Source organism: Heterodontus francisci, chromosome 8, assembly GCF_036365525.1.
Source record: "Heterodontus francisci isolate sHetFra1 chromosome 8, sHetFra1.hap1, whole genome shotgun sequence".
Lineage (NCBI taxonomy): Eukaryota > Metazoa > Chordata > Chondrichthyes > Heterodontiformes > Heterodontidae > Heterodontus > Heterodontus francisci.
This window is the reverse complement of record NC_090378.1, coordinates 32977156-32997784: the sequence shown is the minus strand read 5'-3', so window position 1 is coordinate 32997784 and position 20629 is coordinate 32977156. Positions and strand designations below refer to the sequence as shown.

The following is a 20629-nucleotide window of genomic DNA, read 5'->3' as shown; positions in this document are numbered from 1 at the left end:
TAAGGCTTGTGAGGCATGACCTGCCCCTCACAAAGCCATGCTGACTGTCTCTGATCAAACCATGCTTTTCCAAATAATCATAAATCCTGTCTCTCAGAATCCTCTCCAATAATTTGCCCACTACCGACGTAAGACTGACTGGTCTATAATTCCCAGGGTTATCCCTATTCCCTTTCTTGAACAAGGGAACAACATTTGCCACCCTCCAATCATCCGGTACTACTCCAGTGGACAGTGAGGACGCAAAGATCATCGCCAAAGGCGCAGCAATCTCTTCCCTCGCTTCCCGTAATATCCTTGGGTATATCCCGTCTGGCCCCGGGGACTTATCTGTCCTCATATCATTCAAAATTTCCAGCACATCCTCCCTCTTAACCTCAACCTGTTCGAGCATATCAGCCTGTTCCACGCTGTCCTCACAAACGACCAGGTCCCTCTCACTAGTGAATACTGAAAGAGGAGACTTTTCTTGCGATTTTATTGGAAAGAGGAGAGTTTTCTTGCAGCCATAGCAGTTTTGGAGATTTCAGTTTTCTTCATTTTTATTGTAAAGAGGAGATTGCTTGAAGGTAAGTTGATGTGCTGTTGTTTGCTCTGAGATGCATCCCATTTCCAGGCCAGTGCACTGCACTAAAATCCCTTTCAGTTGTCCGGGGCTGTGTGCAGGCAGTGCATCCCTTTCTCTATTTCCTTTCATGTAAAACATGCCCTCGAGAAAACAATCCTTGAGACTTAAGGACGGCATTCAAACAATGGAGGCAGTGTAGGACAAGACACAAGGATGTGCTGAGCAATTAGTTCATGCTGTGGAACTGGTCACGATGTGGAAAGGAACCTTGCCTTTATGGATGATATGGACATTAGGATGCATCATCTGCAGCCCAGACTCTGGTGACTTTGCCTTCTTCACATGGTCAATTCAGTAGTGGAATAGAGAGCCAAACCTTCATTCACCGCAAGGCTCTCCAGGAACAATTTCTTCAGTTCGGCATAGCAGAGACTCGGCCTGTCTGTTTCACAGGAATGCTGGTGACACAAAACTCATGTATCCATGCACAGCCATGTCTCTAATACCTCATGTACTTAATAAAATTGCTCAATAATTAAACACGGAATTGTTGAGGTTACTTTGTTGATATTGTTCCGTACTTTGCAACTGTATTTCAGATTTTTCAACTGTGGTCCTTGGAGGGGGGAGGAAGTTAAAATCAGAACTGCCTGAAGAGAGGTATGCAAAAGGCAGGGACCAGACACCTGGAATACCTGCCGTCCAGTTGAGAAGTAGGGGAGCGGGTGGCTGGATGGGGGGCTCTGAAGCTGGAGGGAGCATCTGGATGTGGGCGCTCTGATCCTGGAGGGAGCAGCTGGAAGGTGGGGGCTGGAAGCGAAAGGCCGGAGAGTAGTACCGGGGCTGGAAGCAAGGAGCGAGCGGCTGGAGACCTTGGCGGCGGCAGGTGCGGGGAGCGGTTGGAGAGCGGACTAATCGACGCATGCGCAGGAAAACGCTCTCCTCCTTCCCCGCCCCCCTCCACCCCCGGCCACTGACTGCGGGCCACTCGCTCCCCACTCCCCCCCGTTCTCTCTGGCCACTTGCTCCCCGCTTCCCTCCCACACCGCACCGCCCAAAGAAGCAAGGCGGGGGCCGTGAGGGGTGATAAGTCGACGTAGGAGCACGTGGCCGAGAGGAGGGAAGCGGTGCGTCCTAGAGCTAGCGTCTGGAGGGGTGGGAGGGGGTGGGGGGGTAAGCGGGGAGCGAGTGGCTGGAGAGAGCGGGGGCAACTTCACAGAATTACAGAGGGTGTGCAGGACTGTCAGAGGTGCTGTACTTTTTTATTTATTTAGAGATACAGCACTGAAACATGGCCCTTCGGCCCACCGAGTCTGTGCCGACCAAGAACCACCCATTTATACTAACCCTACAGTAATCCCATACCTATACTAGGGGCAATTTACAATGGCCAATTTACCTATCACCTACAAGTCTTTGGCGGTGGGAGGAAACCGGAGCACCCGGCGAAAACCCACGCGGTCACAGGGAGAACTTGCAAACTCCGCACAGGCAGTACCCAGAATTGAACCCGGGTCCCTGGAGCTGTGAGGCTGCGGTGCTAACCACTGCGCCGCCCAATGATGAGACTTTCTACGTTCTCCGAGTGACCAATATTTCCATTGTGTACTGCCATGGATTTGTTGCATCTTTAGTGCCATCTTTGGTCCTGGCAGCTGCCTGAACGTCACAGCCTGTGACGTTTTAGTGGAACAGGCTGCATTTGCGCATGTGCTAGTACAGTGCCTCTTAGTGGCTGCATTGTCAGCAAACTCAGACTTAAATTTATCTGGAATCAAAAGTCAATAGCCCCACTGTCCTTTTCCAATATGCAAAGTCCACAAGTCTGGTTTCAGCAGCACCACCCAAGCCTTTCATTGTTTCCAGGTGTTAGCAGCTGCCATGCACATCTGTATCCTCAGAATCACTGACTCCTTGGTTACGACCCGAAGGTCTGGGAGGGTGAGACCCAACTTTCTTCAGGTACTATACCCCTGCAGTCTCGGTTTCTTTCAAAAATCTTTGGATCTTTGTATCCTGATAACCAAAATTCCTGTTTTTCCTTGAAACAGAGTGGATGAGAGGTTACCTGACTTCTCTAACTCCACCTTAAACTTTTCAAAAATTGCCGTTTTTAAAACATAATCATGTTACAAATTCCAGTGTTCATAACACAAACATGAGCTTAAACCAAATATTTCACATTAAAGCTTTGGAATTTAGCCTCAACAAAATCAAAAGCAACCATCACCATATGTGCAGTCTCAATTCAAATCAGACATTCCATTACTATCCATATACCATACAATGCTGTTAAACTGAGAACATTTCTTGCCAAAGTACAATCAGAACAAAATTAAGCATGTGTGCAAAGGATCGTTCCTACTTGTCATTACAGTGGCTGTACATGATGATGCAAAATAGGTTAGATTTACAGAAATCTGATTGCTTGCAATGCTTGCCATGGGTTGCTTTATACACAACCTTAACTAGAGCCTTCACATTCAGATTTACATAGAGAAGCTGATAAAAACAGCAACTGAGTATTGAAAGTGATTGCTCAAAGGCGTGAACTGATATAGTCGGCACAGGCTCCACCTCAAATTATTTTCAGCATACGCTCATGCAGGCCCCCACCTGCAAAGAATGAGGAATATTAATTTTGCCACGTGAACATTAATTTTAAACTGTTACTGAGTGAAGAAAGAACTGGTTAAAAAACCCGCAATGGATCCTTGGCTGGAGAGACATTTTTGCATATTAACAGACAGTACTGGGAAAAGACAAAGGGGCTACTCCCTGCTCCAATTTAATCCACAATGGACTTTTGATTACCAGATGTTGAAGGTGGAGGAGCTCGCATTCCAAGTTAACTGCTAAGATGGCCGAATACACAAACGGACGTGATCACACCAGCTAGTCACATGACTGACTTGCTGGGCCACCTGAGCTTTTTTGAATTTGAACTTGCCACAGAGTTTTGAACTGGCGGAAAGCTGTTTTCTCTTGTACTGAAAGACCTCTCGTGGCTGGCTCGCCGCAACCTCTCCTGTCTGCTTCCATCTCTTTCTCACGGAACTGAAACTCACTGAAGACATATAACCCCCAAGAGAAACAGTCTCCTACAGTGAACAAGGTTTAAGAAGAATACTGGGCCCAACGAAAAGTAAGATCTACCTACAAGCAAGGACTACAGTGAGCTTGAAGCACAGTAACAAGAAACTCTTCAGATATTGCCTCAAACCTCTCCACTTTATTTTTCTTCTGCTCTTTTCTGTCTCTATTTGCATGTGCATATCACGTATGCATGCTAGTGTGGGGCGTGGTGTGTATCCGTAGGCGCTAACCGTATTAAGAGTTTAAGTTTAAATAAATTTCACTCTTCTTCTTTAAACCTAAGAAAGCCTGTTAGTGCTCATTTCTTTGCCTTAAAATTGGAAAGCAGTGAACAAGGATTCACCAAAGAGGGAGCTCAAAACACCGTGTGTTCAAAATTAAATTCTGTTACAGTAAGACCAGGTGAAGGCTGAAAGGGACCCCTAGACACCTTTATCACCTGATCATAACAATACATGCCGTGAAGTGTCAAGCCCGTGATGCTGTATTAACTTCACAGTGCTGCTACTACCAACAGCAGCTGCGGCTTCAGCGATAATTTTGAAGATAACAATGTTTCTGAATTGGTATGCACACAGAACTGTGTGGATCTTGCTGACAATCAGTATATTATTAGGATTCACCACTTCAATATAGTAACCACTTTCTGCATTCCAAAGACTTCTCATGTTGATTTTTCAGTGGGTGGCTACATCCCTGACAAACCCCAAGTACTTTTACTTTTCATCAGATATCACTGAAGGCCTCGTTGGCTTTTTTGATAAAATGTTGCAAAATAGCATGCATAATTACAACATTCCAAATGGCTGCAAGCCTGAATGCAGAAATATTCAATTTTCTGAAACTTGTCAATCTGATGAATTTTAATGTTGCAGCAGTCAATTAAAGGTTAAAGGTTTTTACCCACAAACCTATTGCTTTCTGAAAACAGTACAGATTTAATCTTCACAAGCTACAAATCATGTTTTAATCGCGTGTGAAAATATCTTATCATAGTAATCTCTCGGTGCATATTTACACAATTCGCTTAAAGTTCACTCATTACAGCTGCGTTGTGTATTATTAAGAGGAAGCAGTGCATGGTGTTGCTGGAATAAACAGTACCTTGACTGCAAAAGCTAATCAGTCAAATGGACTTTATGCCACTCAAGCAGAACAGGTCTGACTGATAATTACTTTGGTGTCACGAACATTATGGTATATTGTATGGTAACATGAAATATTATTGATTTCAATTGCTGTGCCTGCACAAACATGCAACGGGCGTGTTGGTATTTTAAAAAAATCCTGTGTAATTCTACAAAACATCGGAGTCATAATTGTTTTATTTCTGATGCGCAGCATTTTACAGAAAACAATGGAGTCCCGAAGGGTGTTTTGCCTACCTGGTGCCAGGCTAAGAGATATCTCTAACCACTGGAATGGAACCTGGAAAGCGAGGTGAAGAACCAGCTGTCATGGACCAAAGACAGGAATAAACACGGAAGAGGTCCTACTAAAGGCTAAATTAAAAAGCAGAGCCTCAATGGTAGTAATCTCAGGATTATTAGCTGTCATATGCTAATTGGCATGGAAACAAAAAGATCAGAAAAGTGAATGCATGGTTTAATGAATGGTGTGAAAAAGAGGGGCTCAATTTCATGTGACCTAGAACCAGAATTGGGACAGGAAAAATCTGTACTTCTGTTACAGACTGCATCTCAACTGGGCTGGCACCAAGGTCCTAGCTTAAAGGATAAATAGGGCTATAGAAAGGACTTAAAGCTATAAAGGGGAGGGTGGGGGATGCAGCATGATGGTTCAGCGAGAAATAATGGTACAACTGATAATCAAAAGATGATTTTAAAAAAAGGGTGACAGCAAAGGTCAGAGCCCAAAATGAAATAAAAATAATTCAAGTTCAGATAATAGCATTAAAGTTAGCCATATATCTGATATAATGCACATAGCATAAGGAATAAAACAAGTGAATTCGAAATACAACTTCAGCTCAAAGCATGTGTCGCAATTGCTAGTAGGCCTGGGCCAGAATTTTATGCCCCCACACAGGAGCAGGCTGGTGGTGGGTGGGGGGGCGGGAATCATAAAATTTAGTGGGAGGCGGGGGGGGGGGGGGGTGGGGGGGCCATTCCCGACTCTTTCCTGCCCCTGCTGCAATTTTATGAGGGGCAGCAAGAAGCTGCCCGCTCACCCCAGGCCAATCAAGGCCCTTAAGTGGCCCATTAACTGCCACTTAAGGGCCTCCTCCCGCTGCAGCCGGCTGAGGTCGCACAGGAGGCTGCCCAATAAAAGCTGGCAGCCTCCTTGCAGGCTGGGGGGGGCAACCTCCTGATCGGGCACCCTGTGCCCCATGGAGGGGCCCCCTACAGCCCAACCACCTCCACTACACAACACGTCCCCCCCAACTCCGCCCCCCTCCACCACCACCCCACAACTGAACCTCCCTTGCCTCACCGGGGTCCAGCTGACTGCCCCTAGCAAAGCCCCAGAAACTTAGCTCGTTTCCGGGATGGCGTCCCTCTTGCTGCTGGAGCTGGGTGCAGTCCCAGCAATGGCCACCGCTCCCAGTGACCCTGATGGGGTTGAGAGCTGCTGGCCCACTGAATAGCTGGCAGCTCTTGGAGGCAGAACTTTCAAGACTGAGATAGATAATTTTTTGTTAGGTAAAGGAACTGGACAATTTCACCACATATACTCCATTTGCCAGATCTTTGTCCACACTTAACCTATCTATATCCCTTTGTAGCCTCCTTATATCCTCTTCACAACCTACCTTCCTACCGATCTTTGTGTCATCAGGTAAGCCAGATAATTGCATCAGCAATAACAGAGCTGTGATGCCTCCTTCGTATTTGTGAATCGGGCATTGAGATCATGGTCTGTTCTGGGTGACCACAGTTCCACACTGGAGAGTTTTTATTTTCCATTTGTACATGAAGTATCCGCATCAGGCATGGTTTGTGCAGATGCAGTTTAGGGTCGTCCACGAGCTTCATGGAAGATCAAAGCCAGGTGTTTGTTTGTAATTTCTTGTGAACTTAATTCAGCTTTCCAAGCTTCATCAGGGTTGAAATTGCATTGGTGATTCAAAGGCATGTACAACTTCAAGTGGTGTTGAGAGATGTTGTTGAGGTACTGGTGGATGGGCAGACATTAATTTTCCTCAGTTCACTGGCAGTTCCCAAGAGTTGCGGCATCGCAGAAAATGGATGCAGGAGCAAGGTGCAACAGCACGGGCAGCCAGCGTGCTGGGATCAACTTGAGGGTTCCACTGATATGCCACATTGCAGTGTTCAATTGGACATCAACTAGTCGAGTGTGGCTACTTCTGGTCATGCACGGTACTCAGTTACAGAGTATATAAGGGCCATTGACTATGTCGGAAGTATTGATGCTGATGCTCCCCAGTTTGTGCTTGCCAGTTTCCGGACCAGGTTGACTCGTCTTCATCTTGGCAGTTACCTTCTTCAGGTGGCCACAGAAGGTTAGCGGACTAGCCAGCTTCACTCTGAGATAGGTCAGAGTGTGGTCATGCTGCACAGTCTTGCCACAGGTGGTCACTTTCAGGGTGCGCTTAGTGTTTTCGTTATCAATATGGAATGCAGTGACTGTTGTTTTGTGGGAGTTTGGTTTGAGCTTTCATTTTCAAAAATATTCCTCTATGGTGGTTAGTGCCCATTCGAGGTGGACTTGATGTTGTTGAAGGTGGCTGCTTACGCTGTCAAGCCAAGGTCATCTACATGTGCAAACGTACGTCCCACCATGCTTCTGGGATGCATTCCATGGCACTGATGTACAGTTTGCCAACCATTGCAGTCCTTAGTTGGAGAAGAAATTCCAGGGGGATACCATCTCCTTTGGCCACCTTCCCTTTCTTCATTGTGATTAAAACCTCCTTCACTTCGTCTGTGTTGATAGCGGTGGGGCCTGCGGAGAAATTGAGGTAATTGTTCAGTATAGCTGATGATCACTCTCTCGCTTGGGGTTTTTGTTGAGAGTGTTCCTTTTGTGGAGTTTGGCCAGACTTTTGATGTCTGATATTCCATTAGATTAGCACCTTCAAGACGTCATAGTATGGCACAGGTGCAGTGACTTGAGCGCAGACCTTCAACACACTCAATCCATTGCTGACATCTAGCTGAGTCTAGAAACTCTAGCAGGCCGTCATAATCTGTGGACTGCCAGAGCCGATCCTGGGTATCTTTAGTCCATCAGGGGGTGTATACTTCCTGGAAGCCCGAGGGAATAATTTTCTTGGAGCCAGCGGTAAAGAGGCCAATGAATTAATGATAACATCCAGGTGTAACAGGGATTTGGATCTCCATTTTTTTGACGGCTTCCCTATAGCAGTCCCAGTCGGCTTTGGCCAGATTCCATCGTGGGATTCATTTAGATAGAATCATGGAAATTTTAATGCCAATGTGGGTGATGAGCCTATGCTGGCTTTTGGGGCAATCCGAGAATATTGTGTGAGATGCATGAAGTGTGCTCCCGCTTTGATCTTTGGAAATGAGGCAAGGCCTGGGTTGTTGTTGCATTGTCAGAGAGCAGAGTGGAAAGCTGCTCACCATTTGAGATCAAAGACCAGCGCAGCTCCTCTATCCGATGGCAATGGTATTGGCGGCTTCTTCAGTTTGAGGGGGGGGGGGGGGCGGAGCAGAGACATCAAAATCCATAATGGTGTTTTTCCATATATGGCCAGGTCATACTTTGCATGGTAGTGGCTAATGGTGAGCTTGTATCCACGCTACCAGCTGGCTTTTTAGTCATTGGAGTCATGGGTTTCTTGGAATGTGAGGATATCGATGATATGGCATCTTTAACATGTTCTCTCTCACTTCACCCTGGAAAGTCCTCCATATTGAGTTGGAGAATACTTGTTCCAGGACCTATCTGCTCTTTTGCTTGGTCCTGAAGAGGGCTATTATGGTGGCTTGACTTGTTGCTCCAAAGACCGAGAGATCGTTGATTGATGTTCGGTTGCCAGGATGATGGCATTAGCCGTGGTTTCTCACTTAAGAGTGGACTGCGTGAAGGCTGGCACCTTCCAATCCCAAAGGCAGATAAATGGACAGAGGTACAGATCGGCCATGATCTAATGGAATGCAAAGCAGGCTTGAGGGACTGAATGACCTACTCATGCTCCTAATGTTCCTACCTCTTCTTGACAGCAAAACAAGAGCTTCCCAATGCTACAGCTGCCACATGTTTGGACGACAAAAATATTGCTGTTATACCAGAGGAGAAAACCACCTGAGGACACACTACAACTGAAATATTTTGTTCTTGCGCAGTCTCTTCATCTGCTCAGTAGCTCATTTGAATCTGTCTTTATTTTTTTTTAAGTGGAAGAGGCAGCTATTTCAACTAACAAGCTCAACAAAACATAGAAACAGCAGAACAGTTCCAAGTTACATCAACAAGAAAAACAAGTGTGTTGAAATGAAACGTCATACTTGAAGGTGGAACTTCTTTTCACAAAAGAGAAGGATCAAACTTCCAGCAGGTAATCCAACATGTTCATTCATTGAGCCTTCAACATGCAAATAGGAAAGTGCCAAAGCACTACAAAAACTGATATTACGGCTCTGAGGATCAAAAGGATCTTCAGGCCATCTTAGGGCACAGCAACACCTCAAAGCAGTCATCGGCCTAAGTGTTTGGGTCAAAACAGTAATGCTTTGTTCTGTTCCCCTCCGAAGTGTTAGGGTGACACTACTACAGAATTCAGTACCGGATATGCATGGCATTGAGGCAAGGTTTTGGTGACTAAGTTGCACCCTATTTGCTGACAACAGATCAATGTTTCATTGTTGGTCTGTACTTTCATAGCTTTAGACTATACTTGTTTTAGGTTTTTAAATAACTGAATACCAAACACTGGCCTATGAAATCAATCTGTTCATAGAATGTTAAGTAAATGTCGTGCTTCAGAATTGGACATAATAAACACTTCTTACTTGGCCTTGTGGAATGTTAAAGTGCTTTCACCCCCCCCCCCCCCCCCCCCACCCTTCCACCACACAAAAAAAAATTAAATTTGGTTTGTTTTTAGAACTTTATGGTATTGTTTTCTATTGTCTGGTGAAAAAAAGCAGATTCTTTTTCTGTCCACAAGAGGGCACCAAAAGACATTCTACACAAAGAGAAAGAATAAGCACCACAGCACATTTGACTGGTAATATGACTAATTCCCACCAGGTCAAGCTTGAACTGCAGATCACACTTCTATGTGAAGGGTTATTTTCTCTTATGTACAAGTGCCATCATCACGTGTCATGCAAAATCTGATACTTCGGTCAACTGCATATTGAGGCATTTTCCAATAGGGTTATGGATACAGCTGCACACAAACAGCAGCATTCAAGAATGACTATAGTACCAGCTGAGTCATTTTAACATTGAGGAAAGTTTTTCATGTCTTTTAGTGTTACAATTTAATTTTTTAAAAATATTTTCAACTAAAAAAAGGTTAAACTATGTACCAATGAAATCCCAATAATGGCCAAATCTGTAGATCAATCAAAGAGAATTACAAACATCCATTACTCAAATAAACGTAAGGCACTTTCACGTTAAAAGTGCCGCCAACAAAAGACACGTGGCTCTTTCAACACTGATAGCACAATAATATAAAACTGTCCCTGGTGTCTCAAATGCTTAGAAGACTCAAGTGTTTTGTCAGCCTCACAAGCTGCAACTGTTAGTATTTAACTTTCAAAGGTAAAGTTTGGTCAGGAGCAGTTACAAACAGCCATTTTCCAGGGCTGCATATTAACTTTCAAGAGTTATTGTTGGACATTGTAGCTACAAAGAAAAGCACGCTAAGCTTGATCACACCTGACTGAAGAGATGGGATGGTAAGGATTAGTACCAGCATGAAGTGGGGGAGTTGAGGAGGAACAGTAAGAATGGCGGGAAGGGAAGAGTGTCAGCATTGAGGGGGAAGAGAAGAGAAGAGAACTGAGGAAAGGAGAAGAACTTGCATTTATAAAGTATCTTTCAGAGCCACAGGATGTCTCAAAGCACCTCACAACCAATAAATAACTTTTGAGAGCAGTCAGTATCGCTATGTGGGCAAATGCGGCAATTTGCACACAGCAAGCTCCCATTAACACCAAATGAGAGAAATCTAATGGTAATGGCTGGGACATGAATGTTGACCAGGACACAGGCAGAACTACCCAAGTTGTTCAAATAGTGCCATGGACTCTTATAGATACCAGAAAAGGCAGATCAAACTTTGGTTAAATGTCTCATTTGAAAGATGGAGCCTTCAAAAAAGCAGCTTTCCATAAGTACTGAGCTGAAATGTCAGCCTAGATTATGTGATCAAGTCCTGGATTGCGTTTCAAGAACAACCTGCTCAGATCAATGTGTGCTGTCACCAAGCCAAGCTGACGCTTGATGAGGAGTGCCAATGTGGAGGTGAGGGAGGAGAAAGGAGGAGGAGAAGTATTAGCATAAACTTCGAGGAAGTGGGAGAACAATGAGGGTTTGAATGGGTGGGACGGAGGTTTTGAGTGCCATCATGAATTATAACATTGGGGGGTGGGGGGGGGAGTGGTTTGTGGATGGGTGGGAGAAGACAACAGCTAGCTGTGTCCCACTGTGACACTATAAACAACTACTCAGATTTAGCATCAAAGAGTGGCAATACATATCCACAATAGTCTTCAATTTCTCCCCAAGAAATGAAGGAAAACCCCATAATTTCTTCTACAATCTGATGCTATGCAAGTTATGGAATTTTAACTACAGTTAAGATTAAATTATGACAACTGGTGCCCACCTGTGTTTTCAGTGTAAATACAGATTAGAAACTGATATTCAGGACAGTGTCCAGGTATTGGTGTTCGGACTTTAAATTTTTAAATCTGAGATAGATTGCTACAGTTTTGTAAGACAAGGGTAATAAAGAGATATGGAGCCAAGGTAGGTGGGTGAAGTTAAGATAACCAACCATGATCTAATTGAATGGCAGAACATACTCGAGGGGCTGAATGGCCTACTCCTGTTCCTATGTCTCTAGTGCATCTAATTAATGTGAACAGCTTGAACTTTGAAGCTCAATGCGAATTTGTTAAATTTGAGGTATTGGTCAAGGATGTAAATGAAACATTTAAGCGGATAGGATAGTGGAAAATGAAATTTAGTATTGCATAATCACTCCATGAATAGCGAAATAGCAGGGTGTGAAACTGAAAATGATCTAGGGCCAGTAGTTTAACATCCCCAGTTACTCTGCAGCAGTGATTAATAAAGCAAGCGAAATACTAAGCTACAAAGCCAAAGTAAGAGATACAAATTAGAATAGCTGTGCTAGAGCTGCCTTGTGCTCTGGTATTGATTCCACCCCTCTCTCACCTTCATCTTTTCCCTTCCCTTTATCAACTTCGTAATCTCCATTTCTGGGGATAGGCTATCAATGAATTACTACCATCAACCCGGCTCCCGCAGCTACCTTGATTACACAATCTCCCACCCGCTTCCTGGACAGACTTGATTCGATTCTCCCAGTGCCTCCATCTCTGTCACATCTGTTCTGACAATACCCCTTGCACACCAATGCTTCCAATAGGTGTTTCTTTCTCAACTGAGGATTCTCCTTCACTGTGTTTGACAGGGCCCATGATGACGTCCATCCCATTTCCCACATTTCTGCCCTCGCATCTCCCCCTCCCTCCCTGAACTACAAAAATGTTCCCCTTATCCGCACCATCCAGACCACCAGCCTCCACATTCAACGGATCATCCACCACCATCTCGAGTGCAAGGCCATCATCAAACACATCTTTCCTTCTCCTTTAAGCATTCCAAAGGGAATTTTGCGACACTCTAATCCACTCTTCCATCACCCACTCTCACCATCCGGTACAAGTGCTGGCGATGCAACACCTGCTCTTTCACCTCCTCCCTTCCCATCATCCAGGACCCCAAACATTCCTTCCATGTGAAACAACAAGTCGCTTTACTTCTTTCAATTTAGTATATAGTATTCACTGCTTACGATGCAGTCTTCTTTACACTGGGGAGGCCAAACGCAGATTGGTTGACCGCTTTGTTGAACACTTCCGATCAGTCCTCAAGCATGACTTGGAATTTCTAGTCACTTGCCATTTTAACTCCTCATCCCACTCCCTCTGTCTCAGGCCTCTTACACTGTTCCAATGAAGTTCAACAGAAGCTTGAGTAACAGCACCACATCTATCAGTTAGGCACTTCACAACCTTCCAGACTCGAAACGGATTTCTATAACTTCTGATCATAACCATTGCTTTTTCCTTCCCAGACACAACGTGCTGGTAAGGGTTCTGCTGGTGCTATATATAGCTCCTCTACACTCATCTTTTGATTCTTCACTGGTCCCATTACCATGTGCCCTTTTGTCTTGTACTATCATCCCTTTTGTTATTTAATCACTCCTGCCTTCCACCCTATCACAGAACTACCCATATTCACAGCCACCCCCTTGAGCTTGCCATCGCACGTGGTCTTGCAAGTCCCATTGTATCTATTACAGATAAGGCCATCTCTGATTATTTCCTTGTATCACTCACCACCCATATTCCCCTTCCACGCCCCAAATCTACCTCCTTTTTCATCTGTCCCTGGAAAAAATTATCCCCCAATTTACCTACAACTGTACTTTCAAAATCTCAACGGTCTAGCCTTTGGCCTTCCGATCGCCACAATATTTCTGCTGATTTGCTCAACCGCACCCTCACTTCCACCTTTGATGTCCTCCTTCTTCTTCTTTTGCTTCCTTGTCTCGAGAGACAATGGGTAAGCGCCTAGAGGTGGTCAGTGGTCTTTGAAACAGCGCCTGGAGTGGCTATAAAGGCCAATTCTAGAGTGTCAGACTCTTCCACAGGCACTGCAGACAAAATTGGTTGTCAGGGCTGTTACACAGTTGGCTCTCTCCTTGCGCTTCTGTCTTTTTTCCTGCCAACTGCTAAGTCTCTTCGACTCACCACTCTTTAGCCCCGCCTTTATGGCTGTCCACCACCTCTGGCAACTGACTCCCATGACTTGTGCTCAATGTCACAGGACTTCATGTCACGTTTACAGACGTCTTTGAAGCGAAGACATGGACGGCTGGTGGGTCTGATACCAGTGACCAGCTCGCTGTACAATGCGTCCTTGGGGATCCTGCCATCTTCCATGCGGCTCACATGGCCAAGCCATCTCGAACGCCACTGGCTCAGTAGGGTGTATATGCTGGCTGCGTTAGAGATTTGGTCCTGCCACCTGTGCCAAGGATTCTCCGGAGGCAGTGAAGATGGAATGAGTTGAGAAGTCACTCTTGGCTGATATACATTGTCCAGGCCTTGCTGCCGAGCAAGGTACTGAGGAAACAGGCTTGAAATACTTGGACTTTTGTGTTCCGTGCCAGTGCGCCATTTTCCCACACTCTCTTGGCCAGTCTGGACATAGCAGCGGACGCCTTTCCCATGCGCTTGTTGATTTCTGTATTGAGAGACAGGTTACTGGTGATAGTTGAGCCTAGGTAGGTGAACTCTTAAACCACTTCCAGAGCGTGGTCGCCGATATTGATGGATGGAGCATTTCTGACGTCCTGTCCCATGATTTTCGTTTTCTTGAGGCTGATGGTTAGGCCAAATTCGTTGCAGGCAGCCGCAATCCTGTCAATGAGTCTCTGCAGACACTCTTCTGTGTGGGATGGTAATGCAGCATCGTCAGCAAAGAGGAGTTCCCTGATGAGGACCTACCGTACTTTTGTCTTCGCTCTGACGGGGAAGATTGAAGAACCTGCCATCTGATCTTGTGTGGAGGAAAATTCCTTCTTCTGAAGACTTGAACGCATGTGAGAGCAGCAGGGAGAAGAAGATCCCAAACAGTGTAGGTGCAAGAACACAGACCTGTTTCACGCCACTCAGGATAGGAAAGGGGTCTGATGAGGCACCGCTATGCTGAATTGTGCCTTTCATATTGTCATGGAATGAGGTGATGATACTTAGTAGCTTTAGTGGACATCCGATCTTTGCTAGTAGTCTGAAGAGACCACGTCTGCTGACGAGGTCAAAGGCTTTGGTGAGATCTATGAAAGCATCGTAGAGGGGCATCTGTTGTTCGCGGCATTCCTCCTGTAGCTGGCGAAGGGAGAACAGCATGCCAATGGTGGATCTCTCTGCTCGAAAGCCGCACTGTGCCTTGGGGTAGACACGCTCAGCCAGCTTCTGGAGTCTGTTTAAAACGACATGAGCGAAGACTTTCCCCACATTGCTGAGCAGGGAGATTCCATGGTAGTTGTTGCAGTCACCGCGGTCACCCTTGTTCTTATAGAGGGTGATGATATTGGCATTTCGCATGTCCTGTTATACTGCTCCCTCATCCCAGCACAGGCAAAGCAGTTCATGGAGTGCTGAAAGTACAGCAGGCTTGGCACTCTTGATTATTTCAGGGGTAATGCCGTCCTTTCCAGGGGCTTTTCCACTGGCTAGAGAATCAATGGCATCACTGAGTTCCGATTTTGTTGGCTGTTCGTCCAGCTCATCCATGACTGGCAGAGATTGGGCTGCATTGAGGGCGGTATCCGTGACAACATTTTTCCTGGAGTACAGTTCTCGGTAGTGCTGCACCCAGCGGTCCATTTGCTTGCGTTGGTCAGTGATTGTGTCCCCTGATTTCGACTTGAGGGGGGCGATCTTGATGGTTGGCCCAAAAGCTCTCTTAATGCCATCATACATTCCTTTGATGTTTCCAGTGTCGGAGGCCAGCTGAATACGACTGCATAGGTGTTGCCATTAGTCATTTGCAAAGTGCCTGTCTGTTCTTTGTGCAGCGCTTCTGGCTACTTTAAGTGCTACGGATGTTAACTCGCTGGGGGCTTTCTTGTAGTTCAACAGAGCAGTGCACTTAGCGGCTATGACAGGTTCCAGCTCTTCAAAGTGAGAGTGAAACCAGTCTGCATTCTGCTTCTCACGTTTGCCAAAGGTGGTCCTAGTCCTAATAAAACCACTGCTCTCTCTCATTCTGTTGTTTTCCCTGGTACGGCCCTCATTTCCCCTCTTTTAAGTCCAAGGGATGCAGACTTAAAAGGATATGATGAACAACTGGCTGGACCAATAAAACACAAGCGGGTCCTGCTCTCGCCTGCTACAAATGCTCACTATTCCAGGATCATCCTGGAATACAAAGATAACCTCTCCCCCCACCCCTGCAACTTCTTTTCTCTACTACAAACCATCTTCTTAAACCCCTCTCCCCATCCCTTCAAACAATAAGTGCGAGGAGCTCGTGGACTTCTATATCGCCAAGATTGAGACCATCCGATCAGCTGCCTCTGTCACATCCCTCCCTTCCACTAGCCTACCAGGCCAAACTTCCTCTAATGCTCACCCCTGCTGTTGTCCTAAACTCTCATCTTGCTCTATTTTCTCTCCTATCTCCTCTCATGCCCTCTTTGAGCTCATCGTGTTCATGAGACCCACCTCCTGCTCCCTTGACCCTATTCCCACTAAACTACCACCAGCCCAAATTCCCCTGTTGGTCCCCATGTTAGCAGATATTGTTGATGGTTCTCTCTCTTCAGGTGTTGTCCCTCTCTCCTTTAAATCTGCCATCATCTCCCCTCCTCAAAAAAAACCCTCGACTCCACCATCCTTGCAAACTTCCGTCCCATCTCCAACCTCCCTTTTCTCATGAAAGTCCTTGAATGTGTTGTCGCCTCCCAAATTCGTTCCCATCTTTCCTGAAACTCCATGCTTGAATCCCTCCAATCAGGTTTCTGACCCTGCCACAGTACCAAAACAGCTATCAAAGTCACAAATGGCATCCTCTGTGATTGCAACAAAGATAAACTCCTTGTCCTTCTCAATCTGTCTTCAGCCTTTGACACGGCTGACCACACCATCCTCCTCCAATACATCGCCACTGTCGTCCAGCTGGGTGGTATTGCTCTCACCTGGCTCCATTCTTATCTATCTAATCGTAGCCAGAATAACACTTGCATTGGCTTCTTTTCTGGCTCCTGCACCGTTAGCTATGGTGTCCCATAAGGATCTATCCTTGACCCCCTCTTATTTCTCATCTACATGCTGCCCCTCAGCGACAACATCTGAAAGCACAGTGTTTTCACATATACGCTGATGACACCCAGCTCTACCTTACCACCACCTCTTTGAACTCCTCCACTGTTACTGAATTATCAGACTGCTTATCAGACATCCAGTACTGGATGAACAGAAATTTCCTTCAATTAAATATTGGCAAGACTGAAGCCATTATTTTCAGTCCCCGTTCCAAACTCCGTTCCCTGGTTAGACTCCAACCCTCTCTGAAATTAAGCCAGTCTGTTCGCAACTTTTGTGTCACATTTAACCCTGAGATGTGCTTCCGACCTCAAACTGGTGCCATCACTAAGACTATCCATTTCCACCTCCGTATCAGCTGACTTCACTCCATCTCAGCTCATCTGACAACCTCATTCATGCCTTTGTTACCGCTAGACTTGACTATTCTAAGGCACTCCTGGCAGGTGTTCCACATTCTACCCTCTGTAAAATTGTGGTCATACAAAAATCTGCCCATGTCTTAACTCACACCAAGTCCCATTCACCAATCACCCGTTGTGTTTGCTGACCTACAATGGCTCCTGGTCAAGCGATGTTTTGATTTTAAAATTCTCATCCTTGTTTTCGAATCCCTCCAAGGCCTCGCCCCTCCCTATCTTTGTAATCTCCTCAGCCGCACAACCATGCGAGATATCTGTGCTCGTCTAATTCTGGCCTCTTGAGCATCCCCGATTTTAATTGCTCCACCACTGGTAGCCAAGCCTTCAGTTGCCTAGGTCCCAAGATCTGGAATTCCCTCTCTACACCTCTTTGCCTCGCTTTCCTCCTTTAAGACGCTCTTTAATAGCTACCTCTTTGGCCACGAGACCTAATATCTCCTTACGTGGCTTGATGTCATATTTTATTGGCTGTGTTTGCTGACAACACAATCACTAGGTGGCGCAGTACTTGCACATGCGCAAATGGAGGCTATTCAACTGGAACGTCAATGTCTGCAACGTTCAGGCAGCTGCCAGGATTAAAGATGGCACTGCTCAATTTATCGCAGGAAATGCTTATGGCGAGATCGTTTTAGCAAACTAACCTTACATTGAGTTGGATGGAAGCCCAGTAATATGCTACTATGTAGTTATAGGATACTAACTGTAATCATCAGATCCATTTAATATTCCAGTAATCCTATTAAATACAAAAGGAATTTTATGATTGAATTTCCATTGGAAGTTAGTGAATTGGCACCCCGATCGATGGAAATGAAAATCGGGCAGAGTATAAAATGCGCTGCCAAGTTGTTATTGTGATTCGTTTATATGACTGAGCAGCACAGATTTCACCCGACTACTAGCTCCCACCCTACTGGCTGCTCTCCCCACCCCCACCCCACCCCAACTCGTTCCCCGCTCGCGCCACCCCGCTCTCCGGCTGCTTGCTTCCCTCACCCCCCCACCACCTCCAGCCGCTAGCTCGAGGCCGCACCGCTTCCCTCCTCTCGGCCACTCGCTCCCACGCTTGATCAGTCTCCACGCGCCACCTGAAGAAGCAAGGCAGGTTGCAAGGGCTGGCGGGTCACACAAGGTGACGGGGCGACGTAGGAGCGGGTGGCTGAGAGAAGGGAAGTGGCGCGGCCTAGAGCTAGCGGCTGCAGGTGAGGGGAAGCGAGCGGCCGGACAGCGGGGTGACGCGAAGCGAGGAACAATTGGCTAGGGGGCTAGGGGAGTTGGGGGGGGTGGTGGTGGTGGTGGTGGGGGGGGAGCAGTGAGGTCTGGTGCGAGTGGCTGAGGGCAGGAAGTGTCGAGGCCTGGAGCGAGTTGCTGAGGAGGGAGAGCTCCAGCCTCAAAGTCTCCTATTCAGCCGCTTCCTCCAACCGAGTGGGGGGTGGATACCCGATGACACTTTATAGCGCATGTGTGAAGATGAACCAGGCGCAGTTACGCGATGACGTCGGTGCTGTGTGATGACATCATCCCGTGCATGCGCCACTTAGTCCTGACAAGCTGTAGCTGCACAGATACGCGATGACGTTGGCGCACTCTGATGACGTCAGTGGGCCACTGCGTTGTCAGGAATCACTTTGCATTTTGTTTTATAATGTTGCTGTGAAGCACCTTGGGACGTTTTATTACGTTGAAGGCACTATATAAATATAAGTAGTTGTTGTTTGTTCATTCCTACCCTGCCACTCACCCCTGCTACTTTTCCCTGCCTCTACGCTTGCTTAAAAACTGAAACATTACTAACTTGTTCCAGTTCTGGCGATACATCATGGAAACATTAACTGTTTCTCTCTTCGCAGATGCTGCCTGACCTGAGTATTTCCAGCATTTTCTGTTTTAGTTTCAGATTTCCAGCATCCATGGTATTTTGCTTTTGTTATCAGAGTGCTGTTTCAGTCCTAGCTACATGGACACAAAAGAGACTTTCAAGTAGAGAGAAAAAAAATTATAAGAATGATCCCGAGTATCTGAAGGCTGAGTTATGCAGAAATACAGGAGAAACTCTGAAGAAGGAGGCACAAGTTCAAATACTAACACAAAAAATGATCAATGGCTGAATAGACTTTTGGGTAGGATACCAGACTTAATATTTAACAGTTAGATGCTACAATTGGGGACTGTATTTCTTCTTGAATACAGTGAGCAAATGGCCTTCTTCATTGTATCCATCTTGACTTCCTCATTTTATTCAGTCTCTTCAGAAAAGCAAGTAACTGCAGGTGAAACTCTTAAACGACAAAACTAATGCAAGTTCATGAAAAAATTATACTTTTTAATGCAAATACAGTACAGTTGTTATTCACTTCAGCAATGCTTTGAACTTAAATTCTAAATCCTTGAGTTAAATGGAATGCTTTTAGTCAAATGGCAGTAAAGAGTTGACCAAATGTCGACTAAGGAGAATCACCAACATGTTGCATAAAAGGAGTAAAATGTCTGCTTTTCAAACCAGTCCCAGAATGAAGGTAACAAAAAGGATGTTACTGTATGAAAGAAAAAGAAAAAAGAACTGCAAATGCTTTAAACACATTGCATTTACTCTATACCCCATTGAACTCCATAAAGCTTTACACCTGGAATGTTCAGTGTACTTTTTTCTTTATAAATGCTGACTAATCTGTTGTTTATTTTTGCTCTTGCTAACTATTGATAGGTATTGCTTTTAATTGAAGTAAATTTGCAAAAACTCAAAACAAATATCATTTTAATCCACAAGCAAAGACAACTTGCACTTACATAGCGCCTTGAACATAGTAAAATATCCCAAAATGCTTCAAAGAGCGTTATCAAACAAAATGTGGCACCAAGCCACATAAGGAGATATTAGGACAGATGGCTAAAAGCTTGGTCATAGAGGCAGGTTCGAAGAAGCATCTTAAAGAGAGAAGCAGAGAGATTTAGAGAGTGAATTCCATAGCTTAGGGCCTAGGCAGCTGAAGGTATGGCTGCCAATGATGGAGCAATTAAAATTAGGAATGCTCAGGAAGTCAGAACTGGAGGAGCACAGAGATCTTGAAGGTAGTAGGGCTAGAGATAGGGAAGGGCGAGAGAGATTTGTAAACAAGGATGAGAATGTTAAAATTCAGTTGTAGCCTGACCGGGTGTCAATGTAGGTCAGCAATCATAGGAGTGATAGATGACAAGACTTGGTGGGAGTAAGGATACCAGCAACAAAATTTTGAATGGCTTCAAGTTCATGTAGGGTGCAAGGTGGGAGGCAGGCCAGGAGAGCATTGGAATAGTCAAGTCTAGAGGTAACAAGGACATGTATGAGGGTTTCAGCAGCTGATTAGCTGAGGCAGCAGCAGATTCAGGCGGCGTTATGGAAGTGGAAATAGGTGGTCTTGCTGATGGAGCGAATATATGGCCACAAGCTCATCTCTGGATCAAATGCGACACAAAGATTGTGGATGGTTTGGTTCAGTCTCAGTCAG

The 20629-nt window shown here is 45.6% G+C and overlaps 1 protein-coding gene across 8 annotated transcripts in view; it reads right to left on the bottom strand.

The window, feature by feature from the left end:
• The window catches only part of ptprfa (protein tyrosine phosphatase receptor type Fa), a 634875-nt gene that overhangs the window by 302125 nt on the left and 312121 nt on the right, over nucleotides 1-20629 (bottom strand). The gene's annotated exons all lie outside the window — the stretch shown is intronic.